The sequence below is a fragment of the Pleurodeles waltl genome, chromosome 2_2 (assembly GCF_031143425.1).
Source record: "Pleurodeles waltl isolate 20211129_DDA chromosome 2_2, aPleWal1.hap1.20221129, whole genome shotgun sequence".
Lineage (NCBI taxonomy): Eukaryota > Metazoa > Chordata > Amphibia > Caudata > Salamandridae > Pleurodeles > Pleurodeles waltl.
In genome coordinates this window covers 66,691,064-66,709,331 of record NC_090439.1, presented here as the reverse complement: position 1 = coordinate 66,709,331, position 18,268 = coordinate 66,691,064, and the positions used below count along the sequence as shown (strand labels likewise).

The 18,268-nt window shown below is 45.5% G+C and overlaps 1 protein-coding gene and 1 long non-coding RNA gene across 3 annotated transcripts in view; one reads left to right on the top strand and one right to left on the bottom strand.

Annotated features, from left to right (window-relative positions):
- Nucleotides 1-18,268, bottom strand: part of AHRR (aryl hydrocarbon receptor repressor) — an 837,654-nt gene that overhangs the window by 445,799 nt on the left and 373,587 nt on the right. The window lies entirely within an intron of this gene.
- Nucleotides 11,915-18,268, top strand: part of LOC138280188 (uncharacterized) — a 381,461-nt gene continuing 375,107 nt past the window's right edge. The window contains exon 1 of the long non-coding RNA XR_011200879.1: nucleotides 11,915-12,567. This is a non-coding gene — a long non-coding RNA (uncharacterized lncRNA). The remainder of the gene's footprint in view (nucleotides 12,568-18,268) is intronic.

Genomic DNA, 18,268 nt, shown 5'->3' with positions numbered 1-18,268 from the left:
ATCGCAAATTTCTAAAGCACATGTATGAAGCAATTCCTTAATGCAAATTGGGCATTAAGGAATCGCTATTACCACCAAGTTGAACTTGGTGGTAACCATGTGCAAATTTTAAAAATGCATTTAGAATGCGTTTTTAAAATTTACATGTAAAGCACACATGCCCTTTTGGCATGTGTGCACCTTACATATTGTTAAAAAATGTTTTGGGGTGCGGCAGAGGTGGCCTTAGGCCCCCAGCACCCTGGACTTTGCATTTCCCAAAATTGCGAATTCCAGTTAGGAATTCGCAATTTGGGACATGCAATATATCCGCAAATATGGGCCGACAGGCCCATCGATGCAAATGGGGGCTGGTTTTGCAATTTGCGATTTGGTAATAGCATTTGTGATTTTTTAAAATCACTATTACCGAATCGCAATTATGATACATTGCATTTTGCGAAGCAGAAATAGCGATTTCTTAAAAATCGATATTTCCGATTCGCAAAAGGTTTTTTTCATACATCTGGCCTTTATTCTTTCACAAATTAACGTGCTTTCCCCTCTATATTGTCTAGTTATTAAAAGTTACTGTGTACTGTATTCATATGGAAAGTGGTCCACTGCGCCACATGGCAAGGTTCTGGCTCTATAAATATATGTAATACATAATACATAACGATTTCAATCCGAATCTGGCTTCAAAAGGTCTCTCATCTGGTTTAAAATCTTATTCTGAGAAGTAGAAGCTTTTTCAGGTTTGTCTTTTTCTGGCATTAAGATTTTTGTGGAGGTTGAGGATGTCAGAAATAGCCCGGCTCCGACAAGGTTTTTCAGGTGTTTTTCATGTGGATGGGCGCGTGCTTTGTTGCTTTATGGGTGTTTAGGTTCCCTGTGAAAAAATGAGAACGCCATCCCGAGTTCTATAAATTATGAACCCATGTAGCAAACCTACAATTTTTTGGCTCGCACAAATGCTCTTTCAAAAAGTAAGTAGGTTTAGTTCATAAAGAATTGTTTATTTTTTAGCAATATTGTGAGCTTCTCAGGCAGTAAGTAAATCTGAAAAGCAGATGTCTATTTATGCTTGTGATATTTTTATAAAAAAGAGTAAATAGTTTCTCGGGACTCAGTAAATGAGCTCTAGTTAAACCTGTTCTTCCACAGACGTAACATAACCGCAAGTTATTCCTGGAAAAATTATTATCTTTTTGTATGGACTTTTTCCTCCACCTGCTGGCACTATCACAAGGCGGAATTGGTTTATCTCTTGCCTACATGTTCATATAACAGTTCCGGTTTGCTCAAGTGTGTGTGTGTGTATACACGTGGCGACTTTACCTAGACAAGAAAAAGATCGATTCTCGCTGCTTAACATCTGTCATGATGTCTTCTTTGCTTGGATGAACAAGCTAATTTCAACCTCCCATATCTGTTTTCCAGCTTAAGTGTGACACTTCTACCCTGATGACTGTTCCCAATGAAGGCATTCTTGTGGGTGACATTCAACATCACACTTCACCAAAACGAGGTTGTTCAAATTGATTTGGATACTAAAACATGGTTACTTTCTGTGCAGTTAGTTACCTACAGGAACTACAAACTCTGCCGGGGAACTTCCAAAAGTGATGTTAACCAACTCACCTGTGGCACCCCTTACACACTTGCTCCAGCTTTGTGTCATGTCGCCTTATTTCTTTAACGAATAACTTGAAATAGCTGGGTGTACTATTTATCTCACCGACAGACAAAGTGTACTCTACCCAGCCCCCTTTCACATCACCTCCTTACACAGAACACTGTGGTATTCCTCAGGTGTCTATCATATCTCCTATTTTCAACATCCCTGCTACCAAATTTGATTAAATCATACAACCTCACATTTTACAACTATGCAGATGGCTCCCAAATCATTTAAAAAATGGATAGACGAAAATGCCTGTATAATTTACAAATCAATGACTGTCTTTGTGCCATAAACACATGGATGATGAGTAACCATCTAAAGCTCAATATCACAAAGACAGAGATTATGAACTGTGGACAATGGCAAAGTACCAACCTACCGCCATATGCCCCATGGAACCTCAAACTCCTTCAATAAAATCATGAGAAGTTAGAAACCTAGAGTATCCAAGGATTGAGACCTACCCTTGATACCGTATGCTAACAATGTCACAAAGAGTACCATCTACACAATGAAAACACTACGTTGTATCTTTCCATACTTGGCACACCACATAAACTGAAAGCCACTCTAACACTTGTAATCTCCAAGCTTAACTATGTCAACAGTCTATACCTTGATGTACTCGCATTCATCATACACAAACTCTTCCAAAATTCTGCTGCAAAGCTTCCACATCGCCTTCACCCAAAAGAATGCATGACTCCAGTTCTGCAATCACTCCACTGGCTACCTATAGCTAGAAGAGCAATGTCCACAGCATTTTGCATTGTCAACACAGCCTCCCAAGGAAAAGGACCACTATGCCTACATTAAAATTCAACCAAGCAATACAAATCAAACAGAACACTGCAGTTCAAGCTTGTATCATTTGTCATCATTCCACATTACCAAAAGAAATCCATAGGAGGCAGTACTTTCTCAGTACATGCTGCCAAGCTCTGGAATTCACTATCAACCAACGTATGGAGCACCCACGAGCGTATTCACTTCTGAAGACATTGGAAAACATAGCTATTACCTACATAACTGCACCTTGTCCAGGCAACAGAACTTATACAACAGTCACATCCTCAACCACAGCCCTCAGCTTACAACCCACAAATTGTACCCAACTCACCCACCCTAGAACCTGCTTAATGCAGGCTGCAGTGCGACCGCACTAGCAGGCATCTGGGCACGTAGCCTGCCCCTTGCCTGTGGCCTGCAGTTCCTGATTGTTCCAGCCTGATCCAGTTGACATGATTTGATTAAGTGACATTGCTGCTGCCTGGGTTTTTCAGCATTGGTTATCCCGCACAACATTCTTCTCACCAACAGAAGCTCTACCCTACCCAGGACTTATTTCAAGCAGGAGGCAGTGTGACCACACTAGTAGACATCTGGGCATCTAGCCTACTACTTGCCTGTGGCCTCCAGTTCCTGATTGTTCCAGCATGAGCCAGTCATCACTCTTTGACCCAGTGACACCACCACTGCCCTGGTTTTCCTGCCCGGGTTTTCCCACTCACTGTTCTTCCTTCCTGCCAACAGAAGCCCTGCCCATGCAAGGATCTAACTAATGCAAGCCACAGCATGACAGAGCAGCAGAAACACCACTGGCATGCCATTTGCGCCAGGACTGCACGAAGTGCCATGACCCCTGGCCCTTCCTCCCCAGATACAACACTGCCAAGCTCTACACTCTTGACCCCAGATGCTGCAACAAATACTGCCGCCACACTGACGGTCCACAGTATGGCTTTTCACCTGCACCTATTGTCTCTTCACCTGCGCCACCACATACACAAGCCCACCAACCAGCCTCAGCCCGAGGACACCACAGACAACACTTGAACGAAAAACACCAACTCCATGTACCCTTCTCAATACACCCAATACTCGAAGGATACAAGATCAACCACTGCATCAACAAGCCTGGCAGAGGGATCGCCATGATACACAAGGAATCCATCCAATGCACCACCATAAATGAGGACATCACCCCAGCCATGGAAGACCTCAACTTCCGACTCCCAACAGACAGCAAAAATATCTTCAGTGGCACCCTCTGCTACCCTCCTCCAGGACCACGTCAATCCTTCTGCAAGTTAATCGTCCCCCTCGCTATAGGCTCCATTTGGTGACCTAAACTTCCATCTCAATGACCACAACAACATCACCACTATCAACCTCCTCAACACCATGAAGAACATCAGATTCACTTGACCCGTCTATGACCCCATGCACTCTGCAGGCCACACGCTAGACCCCATCTTTACCTCCAGCATCCGCATCAGGTACCGCCACACCAAAGAACTTACCTGGACCTACCACTCTATCGTCCACTTCAATATCACCAACTCACGGTCCTCCGCCACTACTCTGTACAATGCCACCCACCATAGCTAGAGCAAGGTTTCAAAGGACCAATTGATCAATGCCCTCAAAACCAACCATCCCATCTCCTCCAACAACCTAGACCAGAATATCAGACACTTCAGTAACTGAATCACCAACTGCACCAACCGCATCGCTCCCATCGGCGGAAACACCCACAGAAGGTCTACCAAGTAGACTAGCTGGTGCACTGAAGACCCCAGAACCACTAAACAACACTGGAAACAAATGGAAAAGAAACAGCGCACCAGCAATCAACAAGACTGCCTTCAAGATATACCTCTGCCACAGACAGCCGAGATAATAGAAGAAAAACACCTTAACCTCACACATCAAATCAAGCTCCAATAACAGCAAAGAACTCTTCAACATTGTCAAAGATTTCTCCAACCCCTCAGCTGCAACAAACAGCATTACCCCCCTCCACAGGAACTCTGCAACAACCTTGCAAACTTCTCCCACAACAAGACTGCCAACATCAACAGAAACTTCAAACCACAGCCCAAGGCCACTGGCTTCTTTAAGCAACACAATGACCCTGCTATCAGCACAGACATCCACCTAACTGAATGGATCCACCTTGCCCCACAGGACACCACATCCATCATGAACTTGGTCCACTCAGGGGCCCCAACTGACCCATGACCTTACCACATCTTCAACCTAGGTGAAGCCAGAATCAGCCACATACTCACCTTGTTTAAATCCTTAATTGCCATGGCCACCTTCCTCGAGGACTGGAAGCAAGCAGAAGACAATGCCCTACTCAAGAAACCATTGGAAGACCCCAGCAAACTCAATAACTACTGACAGATTTCCCTGCTCTCGTTCCCAGCCATAGCATTAGAAAAAAAACATCAACCAACAACTCTTTTCACATCTAGAATGGAACTTCCTACTTGACTCCTCCCAATGCAGATTGCCTAGCATCCACAGCACTGAGACAGTCCTCATCGCAGCTACCAATGATATCCAAGCCTTATTCAGCTGAGGAAAGACTGTGGCTCAGATCCTCCTAGACCTCTTAGCAGCCTTCAGTATGGTCCCCCTCCAAACACTCATCACAAGGCTGCACATCATAGGCATCCACGGAGCCGCTGTCAGAGGGATCACCTCTTTCCTCACCAAAAGAGCGCAAAAGGTCTGCCTTCTCCCTTCACCTCTGAACCCAAGGAAATTATCTTTGGAGTAACCCAAGGATCCTCACTCAGCACCACCCTCTTCAAAACGTATATGACACCTCTGGCCAGCATCATATCCTATGCCAACAACACTCAACTTATCCTCTCCGAAGACACCACTAACACCACAACCAACTTCCACAACAGCATGACAGATGTCACCAGGTGGATGAAGGACAACTGCCTGAAGCTCAATACAGACAGGAAAGAGGGTCTATCTTCAGAAACAAAAACTCCCTAAAGGATGCATCCTAGTGGCATACAGAACTTGGACCTACTCCTACCCCCACTGACCACACTCAGAACCTGGCATCATTCTGGACAACAAGCTAACAATGACAACTCTGTCTCGCCCTTCTGCTTCTTCACCCTCTGCATGCTTCGTAAGATATTAAAATGGTTACCACAAAGCTCAGGATGCTCCATCACCCAGGCCCTCATCTCCAGATGACTGGGCTATGGCAACGCTCTCTATGCAGGGATCGCAGTTCACCCCCTCCTCCAACTGCAGACCATACAGAACACTGCAGCTAGACTCCTCCCGGATCTTCCTGGATGAATCCACATCACCCCCTACCTCAGGAAACTCCATTGGCTTCTGTACAGAAAAGATGCCGGTTCAATCTCCTGACTCATGCATACAAGGCCTGTCACAAACGCGTACCCACCTTTTTGAACCACCACCTGAACTTGCATCAGCTTACCAGACAATTTCACTCCGCGTCCCTTTCTCTAACCCTCACTCCCTGAATCAGGCGTAGCAGATGTGGAGGTCGCTCCTTCTCTGAACTAGCGGCGACGGCATGGAAAGAGCTACTTTTTCATCTCCAGACCTTCCCATCTATTTCAGAGTGCTGAAAGTCCCTGAAGATCCGACTATTCAGCTAATCAACTGGACCATGCCATGCCTGGATACCCTCATGGATAACATGTGCTTTACAAATCTACTGATTGATATATAACAGTTATGGCCCACAATAATACTAAAACCATAATATGCAGTGGTTAGCAACAATTTATATCTTAAACCTCTTAAATTCACATGACATATCTGCTATGAAGGCCGTCCATTACCAGCACTGTGCACAAAAAATACAGCCATCACCAAATACACAGGCATGTAATAACCAAAGAGATCTGCTGCTCACACACTGCTGGACAATTCGAAGAACTTTTATACAGTCCACCACTGGAGGTCCGAAATATCTACACGATCTGACCTCTTCTTTATATCTCATAAAGATAATGGATCAATATATACTTAGATAATGGATGATGATACAAATCCCTAACTCAACAGATCTCTTCACTTCTCTCTCCCTACAGCCATACCAGCTCAGGACCACAAATATACACAAAATTTCAGATTGGACAGCCCAGTGCAGTAACCAGCTAAACCGACTATATCATTTGAAATACCGTAAAGGGACCTGCAGAGCTATTCAAAGCTGCCAGCATACTGAAAGCCACAAACTGCACTTCTGACTCTCACATGTCATCCTCCAGCACATAGGCATGCGCTCTGCCCTACAACACGATAGGCGTACATCGGTGGTCATCAGGCATGACATGGACATACTTCCCACATAGGTTCAAAACAAAGATAACATTTTTTCAACCACATTCTTTGTATGGTGTATCGTACTACTTATGTAGACAAGCACTTCAGTGGCCCACAGAGGTGATAAGCACTATACAAACATTGCAATACAATACAGTCTTTAAATATAAATTAGGTTTTCAAGAGCATGCACAGACTATATACCCTTGCTCATGCCAAAGCAGTCCTTGTAGGTTTGCTTTGAAACTATGATGGCCTGTTAGTAGTTGCCTTTTTGAAAGCTTATCTAGTGAAAATAAAACAGATTTTAAATTATGAAATTTCTAGCTTAGTACCTGGGGATGGCTTTGATTTTCAAACATTTGAAAGATGGGCAATTGACACATTTTGGATTGCCATCAACATTGAAGGTGAGGCTGGTTTGCCTCGAATTATGGATGAGCTCATTTTATTATAAAAGTGGGATGGCGTGTTAACTTTTTAACATCGCTGGTAAAGGAGAGCAGTGGTAGCTTAGCGACATAAAGTTGAAAGGATATGTTTAAGGGGACGAACACCTGTGCACACAAAATGAGACAGGCAATTAAATTGTTACTAAAGGGCTATGATATACCAGAGACGGCTCCGCCACTAGAGTGGAGGAGCATCGTCCCCCTTGCCTGCAGCAGGAGCTGCAAAACTTTACAGTAAAAACATAATAAACTGAATTTATTATGTTTTTACTGTAAAAGTAGTCAGGGCCACGGGTGTGACGGGGAGGAAGGGGGAGTGATGTGCATATATGTTTGGCCGGCCGTTCCAGGCCGGCCAAACACACATGCGCAGTAGGCTCTCTCCAGCCCAACAACACAGTTGCCAGGCTGGAGAGAGCATGCATAGGTCCCAGTCTGCCTGGGAGTGCTCTGGCTTGGCGTTCCCAGCCAATCCTGAAGCTGTTCTGAGCAGCGCCAGGATTGGCCGCAGGGCAGGCTGGGAGCCTGTGCCTGCAGTGATGGAGCAGAGCGGATTGGGCAGTACGGTGTGGGAAAAAGGTAAGTTTTATTTTTATTCTTTTTTTTCTGTTGGCCCTCCACCCACACCCTCCCTGCACCACCCCACCCCTTTTCCCTCCTGCGTGCCGCACCTGTGATATGCAGAATATTTATTATGAAATAGTAACTGGTGAATACTTGAGAAACAAACGAGAGAAAAATTATTTCTCTCTGAAAACAGTATAATGAATCTGAGAACACATATTCATTTAACAAAGTTAAGCTTAAGTTTGGAGTTGCCAATTACTTCTTCAATGTTGTGAACTCTTCATTGCATCAGCCCCTGTTTATAATGAGATTGGACACTTATAATAACCATTATGATCCCATCAAGGGGTCCAGCTGATTTCGTTGTCACCTTTGGAATCTTGCACCACCCACTTTTGCCCATCAAATGTTAGTATACAACTCGGTACTCACTGAGATTAAAGAATTTCCTTACTCTGTGATTAATATGGCTGATTTGTGGCCAGTAAGCTACATTTTCATTTATCTTTTATCATTACACTCTAAGAGAGTTGCGTTACAGGTGGCTCTATTTTTTATTCTGTTAGTAAATAATTTATGAAATCGTAATTTATTCTTCTCTTTAGGTAGCATGGCTGTTAATGTTGTTTTTACAATAGCTGGCTTACGTATTTTATATTTTTTTAGATTACAAATATTAAAATGACTAAAGATTATAACGAGAAAGTATAATTAACAGTTGTATAATAACAATATATTCAGTGGAGGGCACTGGCTACTGTTAGGTTTGACGTGCGTTTCCAAGCCTCTGAAACTGTATCCACCTGGCCTGCTACTCCTCAGTGAGGAAGAAAATGTTCTCGCTCAGGTGAAGTTTTTGAAATCACTGAAGCCTAGATTAAATCACACATGGGTTCTGCTCTTCGAGTGCAGGCCACACTGTCCCTTTGCTTCTACATTCCTATCCCCAGGACATGAAAACAGGTAATGTCCAAGTAGAGAAGCATTATCAAATAAATACATCAGAGAAAACATGTACATTCGGAGAAATGATGTGTGACTTTCTCTAACTGGGTAGGTTAGACAAAGATGCAGCTGACTACTTCAAAGGGGCTAGTTATAGGGTGACCAGACGTCCCCAGAAAGTCCGGGTTTCTAGAGGACTGTCACTGTGTCCGACTCTTCTCAATTTTAAATAAATGTCCCGGTTTTTGGGTCAAAGCTAAGATCATCTAGGGAAGTATAAGTGAAAAATGTGCTCTCCTTTCACAGACGCATAAATACGTTTAAATAATTAAATAAATGTATCTGTTTCTGTCAGACAACACAGTCCCCTGTCTAGTCCCAGCATAGAGACAGAGTGGGCAGGAGAGCGAGGGGTGGGGGCGGGTTGGGGAAGCAGGGTGGGACGTCAAGCCATAGCTATTGTTACATAGACGAAGTTTTGTGACTACGCAAAAAAACTGGACAGGCAGAATATAAAGGTGAGAGTAAAGCCTTTAGTCCTTCTTTTATTTCTGACCTGGCCTGGTTTTTGCTCCTCAAAATCTGGTCAACCTAGACTAGAACATCAGACATATATTGCAATTCACATCGTTCTACGACACAGGACTTTTCAAACATTTCCCTTACAAGTTCTTGCCAGAACTGTCCAGATGAAGACTCTTCTACACCTACAACAGACAAAACAGATCGATGCTGGTACATGTGTTTATGTCTTCATTATGTGTACAGAAATATTTTGCATTACAGTGTCATAAGTATAATGGTGCCATACTGATGCAATTCACAATTAAGATCTGTATGCCAATCATAATCCTTCCAAATGATATCTGAAAAAAATTATTAGAGCTGGGCACCAATACAATTGCAATTAGTAAGCCAAATACCAGCGTCAGTAAGCATTTCATTGGATTCCATACACAATAAAAGTAAAAGTGAATAAAGGTAAAAGTCAATGATTTTTTCTTTGATTTATTCTAGGTTCCATTGATTTTCAATGCTAAATTCAAGTGGATTTTTCCCACTAAGACTATTAGCTTTGGAGCTTCTGCATCAAAGGTGAGATTAATTAAGAGTCACATGAAAGCCAGCTTATGCAGTGCGAATGGACAAAAACTAAACAGTATATTTACCATTGTTCTCATAGTGTCAACAATATTGTTGATGCAAGTAATGTCATGCGAGCATGATCCAAATATGAAGCCCAAAAAGTAGAATTTGTGGTTACTTTCTCTCACAAAAGTTTAGTTTTAATAGATTTTCATTTTTTTAAACTTCACCAGCTTTTTGATACTGCTAGAATTGTCAATTAAAAAGAAATTTCATAGAGTGAACAGAGTCAAACGTGTTGGACTACGAACACTGTACCTCACAGACCAAGACATCACCACATGAAGGGGTGAAACTACAGAAACACAAAAAGCCTGAAAACTTCTAATAAAGAGACTTAGGTTTCCAAGATATTTGAGTGGAGTGAGTATGGTATGAATATATCGGTTTTAATGAGAGGTGGCAGGGAGTAATACAATGAAACCTAGGAAAGACGTTTTGCATTAAGTGATGTATATATATGATATTAATATGGCTATAATTGTTGTAAATCCTTGAATTTTGATTATAGAATTCTGCTTTAATAAATAAAGATGTATTGACATATAGAAGAATATATTTTATTGTTGACATTTTGATTTTGCGCAAATGAGAGGCAGATATTTCTTCCATTTACTTGACACTGACGGAAATGTATTTCTGCTGCAATGGCCTTTGTACAAGTATGGGAGTAGAACTCATCTTTTGGACACTTTGGGGCCTCGTATATGGCCTACCTCTCTTGCCAAGTCTGAGAGTGCAGTGGCCAGTGAACTCCTTTCTTTGTGTAGGGGCTGACCGTATGATGGGCCCTCAACCTTTCATGTGGCCCCCACTCAGCCCGAGGCCGATGAATATACGATAGGGGAGACACAGGGAATTAGATTCTTCAAGGGGGGTCATAATTTGGCGTTACGCCACTGTGCTGTGCAGGGCTCACTACATTTCAGCACTGTGGGGCATATGAAGGCAAACATGTCAATTAACAATATCGTTTCTGAAGGGAATTTATTAATCAGTACATGAACGATACCAGGCCTGATGCGCTGTGATAATGTTTAAAACTGTTGTTGTTCTGTAGAAGGTCTTGCATTGTGTCACTAATTCCCCATCTAGGTTGCCCTGCGAAACCTTTATTTGTATATAAAATGGTTGACTTAAACAAAATACTTGACTCACATTTTCAAGCAAATAACTCGAAACATTGTACATAGATAAATAGCATTCCCATAAATTGCAAAACCAAGAACCCATGTGGTCGAGAGTGTTGACTGGAATAAGGAGCCCATTTTCTTTGCTTTCACTGTGATTCATCACAGCCTTGCTATGCGAATGAATTACTGGCTACTCGTGATTGATGTCAGTGACTGAAATTAACAGATGTATGAAGCAAGGTTGCGCAGAACTACGCAAAAAAGACAGGATGCATCATGTCTAAGTTGAAGAAAAATCAAGCATGTGGATTTGATAAGGGAATGTTTTAACAAAGTTACGTGCAACTGAAAAACAGGAGCTACAATGTCGACACTCATTAAACCTAAATACAAGTAAACAATAACCACGGCTATTACTTTAGGGACGGACAGCGCGGAATCAAAGGTACAATGAATAAATGCAGGCAGCTGCACGTTAGGCAGCCTGCCAACCAACAGAAGGGGCGTTACTAATGCTGAACAGCAAAGGGAAATAAAGGACAATGATGCGCATGCGCAAATGCGTAACCACACAAGAGCACATTATGATACTACGACGACCGAGTGCGAAGGTGAATATGTGCGAATGTGTCACCAAGCATGCACACACATACAGCATGATACGGCTACCATTGTTTAATTTTCTGTTCTAAGATGGCAGACCTCCATCTTGGAGTGGCAAATTTAAATTAAGCCTTGGTAAAACGTATAGGTTAGGTTTAATGTGCTACCACAGAGTCTGCACTTCAGAGTGGAACATAAGTGAAGGAACCGGAAGGAAAGGGCAGAGAGCTATATAGTTGTAAAGTAATGGGGGGGGGGGGGGGCGTGGCTTGAGAAGCCAACATGACAGACTTCTATCATATCAGTGGAGCTCCACTATGCCACCCATTTATCCTCCACATAACAGCTGCATTACAGGAGGTTTTGGCCCAACAACAGCACGGCGGGGATGCTGAAACCTTGTGGTGTTGAGCGCTGGCTTCCGCTTCTTCTACGGTGCCTGCGGGCGGCCAAGATGTCCTGCTGCAGTGGCACAGCCTAAGGCACAAAATGGCATGCTGAGGACAAGTTTGGACGAAAGCGGAATGGTGACTGCCCTTCGGCTGGGCGCCTGACCGGAGCGGAGCAGGGGACGCCAGTGGTGGAGAGGACTGGTGGCGCCCCAGACGAGGAGGTCTGGTGAGGTGTAGTCGGTGCAGATTAACCCGAGCAAGATAAGCAGCGCCCGCTGGGGGTGAGTGCTGTGACGCCTCAGAGAGTGCTGGGACTGTGGCGGGCCCCCTGCTGTGGTGGCCGGAGCACCAGGAGGCAGTTGCGGCTGCTGCCGCATCTGCCACAACGGCATCTGGGAGACAAAGCTGTAGTGTGGCCGTTGGCTGTGCCGGGTGCTGCTGGTGCTCCCTAGGCTCGTTCCTGAAGCAGCGCACTGTTGCCTGAGTGCGGGGATATGACGCCGGACACCGCAACTCAACAGCAGGACGGCCCCTTCTGAGAGGTAACCATTACTAGAAACTGTGTGAGTTGGAACCCCACCAACCCCTGATACAACACATGCTACTGAACCTGAGTTGCTAGGCATTGGGGATGCTTTAGCTGTTTACTTTTGGGGGTATTTCACCCCATGTCGTGCAAACACTCAGCCGACCCTGCTGTTACTGGACCCCCGTCAGAGTCACTCGCTGCAGTGGACAGACGTAGAGTGTGAATAGAACTCTTGTTGCCGCCCAAATGACCCCGTATTGTGGGACATGGTCTGCCAGCGCACTGGGGGGCTACCAGCTGTGCCTCACCGTCAGGGGTCTCCGTCGCAGTCGACGGTCGCCATGGGTGGTGCGGAGCGCCCCAGTGCAATAGAAAACAAATTGGACGCTGTGCTGCTGGCTATTGACAATACGCTAACCTCTTTAGAATCCAAAATAGACACGGTTTCCTCAGATTTGAGCCTACTTCACGCGGACCATAGAAAGCTGGCGGACAGGGTAACATTGGTGGAACGAGATGTGCAGGCGTTACCGCTCAGAACACATAGCCTGGAAACTTCCCTGAAGGAATTAACAGACAGAGTAAGAATATTGGATCAGCGTGCGGAGGATGCGGAGGGTAGATCCCACAGAAATAATGTTTGTCTGGTGGGCCTGCCAGAGGGCGTCAGGGGCTCGATCCAGTGCAGTATATTGAAGACTGGCTGCGGGCTATGCTGCCCTCTGGTGCACTTTCCTGCTTTTTCTCCATTGAGCGAGGAAACACGCTCTATGACATAGGTGCAGATGGACAGCGCCAAAGTGATGTTCTTTCCTGACTACACAATTGCAGTACAGAGGCAGCGCAATAGTTTCCTGGCTGTAAAGCGGCGTCTTCGTGAAATGGGATTCACTTACTCTCTTCCCAGAGAAACTCCTTGTGGTGGCTACTGACAGTACACACTTTTTTACTAACCCTGAGGAGGCATGGCGTTGGATTGAGAGCCCCGATAATTGTGACACTCAATTGCCACGACCAAAATTACCAGAAGTCAGTAATGTACGAAGGCGCCATGGGGGTAAAGCAGGATGAAGGCACGAGCAGAGGAGAGCCTTCCCACAGTCCCTGACTTAAAACATAGAATACAGGAACTATGCAGTGCATCGCAGCGGGCAGCCGCCCTTTCGAACACGGGACGTTGCTCTAGCCCGGACGGTCCGGGCTCCCACTCCTCAGATGGAGAAAGTTCTGCTGCCACTTGCCCATCTATGCAGAGCTCGCATAATCCTCCGGACATCACCCCACAGATGTCAAACACTATTCTTTGAGCTCAACTGTTATACTATTTAGGACCTCTCTCCCCGTACAATTACAACGGTTGTTAGTGTATAATGCTCCCTCTGTGGTCGTGCATGCTTGACAGCCTGCAAGGTGGCGTACATTTGACTCCCCCTATTACTGTATCTAGTAGGCCCTCAGCTGGTCGTCCCTACTGTAAGGATACCTTTCTTTTGATTTAGTTGATAACACCTGGTTTGGGCAGCCACGGTTCTAGTGTGCTGCCCTTTTGGTATTCGCAATGTTATTTTTACAATAGGTTGATCGTTGTTACCTTCCCATTTTCCTCTTTAACGCTAGGCAATACATGAAGTTACTTACCATACATTGCTCTGCTCCCTCACACACACCATTGCCACTATCATCTGTGTGGCAAATAAGCGCAGCACCACCGTTTGTTAGACCTACGCATGATGGAGCACATTAATATAGTGACATGGAATATACGTGGCATGCACACTCCTGCGCACAGTTACGCTGTATATTCCTACTTGAAGCGTCACAATGCCCATATATTCATGTTACAAGAGCCTCACTTAAGTTCAGAAGTGGACGCGCTTAGAAGAAAATGGCGCTGCCAGTTGTACTCCACAAATTATTTGTTCTATGCTCGAGGAGTGCTGATATGGATCTGGCTGGGAGTCCCATTCCAATTATTGGAGCAGGTCGCAGATACTGATAGCTGATACGTGTTTGTCTGAGGTCGACTGAGCGGTCATCTAGTCCTCCTTGGCAACCTATATGCTCCCAATGTAGATCAGGCTCTATACATTTCTAGATATGTCCTTCCCACCACTAAGACGCACCACTGCCATATCCAATGGCCGCCCTCTTGTAACCTGGCTACATCTCTGGCAACTAACGGACATTTGGCGTCATTATAATGCCGATGCCAGAGTATACTCCTACTATTCGGCCCGCATGGTTTACATGTCCAACTCAATAGGTTACTCTGCACAGCCACCCTGATTCAAGCGGTCATAAGGACTGATTACTTGAGCCGTACTCATTGTGACCACAACGCCCAATACCTTTATCTAGACTGGGACGGAACCACTCGGCCTTCTGTTCCCATCTGGAGGATGCACCTGCAACGTTAGAGGACTCAGCGTTCCGCGAGTCAACTGGCCAGCATATTACTAGTTACTTTGAGCTTAACGTAGGCACAGCATCATCCTGTTCGTGGAGTGGGATGTGTTTAAGGCCGCACTGCGAGGTCACTGTAGAGGGTGTGGTATCAGTGGGCGCAGGCAACTGGATCAAAAGGTGTCCGCAGTAGAACGGCAGCTACTGCAACATGAGTCAGAAGCAGTCCAGAACCCCAGTGCCTTATTTCAACTGGAAGCTGCCCGTAAAACCCATTCAGAGCTTCTTGAGCAATTGTGTTGCCTGAATTATGCGGCACACTCTGTCAATACCCATGCAGAGGCAGATTGAGCTGGTGCTCTGCTGGCCAGATTAATATGTCAAGAGACTTCTCCTAGTTCAGTGTTATCTGTTCGGGCACTGTCCGGCGATTTGTTGTATACACAGGACTGATCCATGCGGCATTTCACACTCATTATGAATACCTATATAGCTCTGTCTCTCCTCCCCCTCAAAAAGATATTGATCTGTTCCTCTCAGGAATATCACTACCCCGTGTCACAGCCGAGCAGTGTTTGGAACTGGATGACCCCCTCTATTATCCGAGATACGGGAAGACATCCAGTCTCTTGCAAATGGCAAGGCGCCTGGCCCGAACGGGCCACCGGCTGAGTTTTATATGGCATACATAGGCCAACTGGCGCCTCAACTGCTTGCGTTATACGAGGAATCCTTAGCACTGGCGTGCTTACCTCCTATGTTATGAGAGGCCACGTTAGTCTCCCTCATTAAGCCACATAAGAACCCTACTGATCTGCACTCCTACAGACCGCTGGCTCTGTTGAACACAAATTATAAAATAATGGCCAAGGTGGTTGCAATGCGCCTGGCCCCTCTGGTACCCACACTGGTCCATGAGTATCAGAATGGCTTTGTACCTGGTCGCACAACGCCCCTTAATCTACACAGATTTGTTTGCATACTGCTGTATGCCCCCCAACGCTAGCCACGCACGGGCTGCTTGGTGATCGACCTGGAAAAGGCATTTGACTTGTTGGAATGGCCTTACCTTTTTGCAGTCCTACCAAAATATGGCTTTGGCCCTCGTTTTATACAGTTGGTGAAATTGTTGAATACATGCCTGTTGGCCCATAATAGAACAGGGCACCTTATATCATCCCCTATTCGTGTTATGAGGGGAACGTGGCAGGGATGTCCTTTGTCTCTCCTCCTTTTTGCTCTTGCGGTGGAGCCTCTGGTGGTGGCACTCCTTAGGGCGGGATGCGACTGGGGGATACGGCTGGGGGATGGGAACCATAAGGTCTCTCTATATGCGGATGACCTTCTAGTATATATTAGAGATCTGGCAAATTTTCCTAGGGGCATAATGCCCTTACTCAACACACATGCGAGGGGCTCTGGCTTGTGAGTTAACTGGGCCAAGTCCTGTATTTTCCCATTATTGCATGATATGTCTGATTCAAACCTCACATCTATACCCACTGATGTGGTGTGGCAATCTACCACATTGAGATACCTAGGCATACATGTTTATCACACAGAGTCAGATTTGTTTGATGGGAACCTAACGTGTGCTATATCGGGCCTACATCACCAGAGGGCGTTCTGGAAAACGTTGCCGCTGACAGTCATGGGCAGGGTGGCCCTTGTTAAAATGATAGTGCTACCACAACTCTTATATTATTTTGTGAATCTGCCCTTATACATTCCAGCTTCATTCTTTCGCTTCATGGAGTGGGATATACGTAGTATGATTTGGAATACTTCCTGCTGCAGAGTGGCCCTCTCTAAACATTATCGCTCGCTGAATCAGGAGGGGTTTGTCACTGCCAAATTTAGAACATTCTATTTAGCTGCACAGCTACAGTGGGTGGCTCGTTGGCTCTCTTTGAGGCAACTGGCGGACACAGCAACTGACCTTCCGGCGTGGTCACAGAGTAAGCTGCAACACCTATTTAATCCCTGTGCTAAATCCACAGCACCGGCGCCCGTTTTGCTAAACCTAGCATATAGCTGTTTCAGAAGATGCTGTTTCCTCACGAGGGACGTTACGCCCTATGCACCCGCCATACCAATATTGGGGACACCATGTAGCACAGGTGGCTTGTCGGCTGCAGAACTGGTGACTTGGCATGCAGTGGAAATATATACTCTGGGGGACCTTTACACAGATGGTACTCTCAATACAAATGGTACAGTAATGGAGACCGCTGGCTTACATTCAGGCACCTTTATGCTCTACAGATCCCTCATGCATACCCTACAACATGCATGAGGTGACATCATGGAGGAGCCCAGAGTGCACTACATGATACAGTACCTACATGTGTTTGGGGAATGGAGGCATTTAATACGCTGGATAGCAGACTCTCTGCATCTCCATGGGGCTGGCCCACTTGTGGCCCTCCAAGGGAGATGGGGGGAACCCTTCACAGATAAAGAGTGGGCGACCCTACTGGAAACCTCCATATATGTCGCTCGCAATATGCGTTTTCCACTCATTCAGTACTATATCACTCAAAGAGCCTACCTTCCCCTGACAAGATCAACAGATACTTTAACCGTGCAGACGCCGCCTGCCAGAGATGTCAGTGCGTGGGAGCGCATTTTCTGCACATGATGTGGTCATGTCCCACTTTGAGTCACTATTGGACTTCAATGCATGCACGCCTCATGCACTGTGTAGACCGACCCTTATTACTGACATGGGAGGTATGCATTCTGGGGTTGTTTCCAAGGGTAAAAAGTTGAAGGCGACGTCCCGCTTTTTGGACCTGAGGTTCATAGTGGCCAAACACCTTATAACCTGTAGATGGCAGCCCTCCGAACCCCCGACATTTGAAGCATGGGCACGTTCATTATCTGTCTGGGCGAGAGCGGAGTGCACGGCTCTCCAGTGGGAGGATGTGTTGGGACTGCATAAGTACCCCCTCGCAGCACAACGGGGGCTAATGTTAGCAGACCTCTGCACGCCACTGACACCTGCGCCTGCTCCACTCTGATTCCCGTGTTGTAAGCGATAGAGATTTAAAGCATTCTGTGCCTAATTTAGGGCCATATGTACGAACACTTTTTCCCATAGACACAGAATGGGTAAAAACCTTTGCTACATCTGGCCCTTAATGTGTTGCATGACTATACACAAAGACTAAGGCAGATAGACACACCCATCAGATTCCGTGACACTGAACCAGCTACGAGCTGCACAGAATAGATATGTGGGGACAGTTTACTGTGCTAAGATGAGCAGTATCACAATTCTGCTAAATCTGAAATGTAAGGATTAAGAC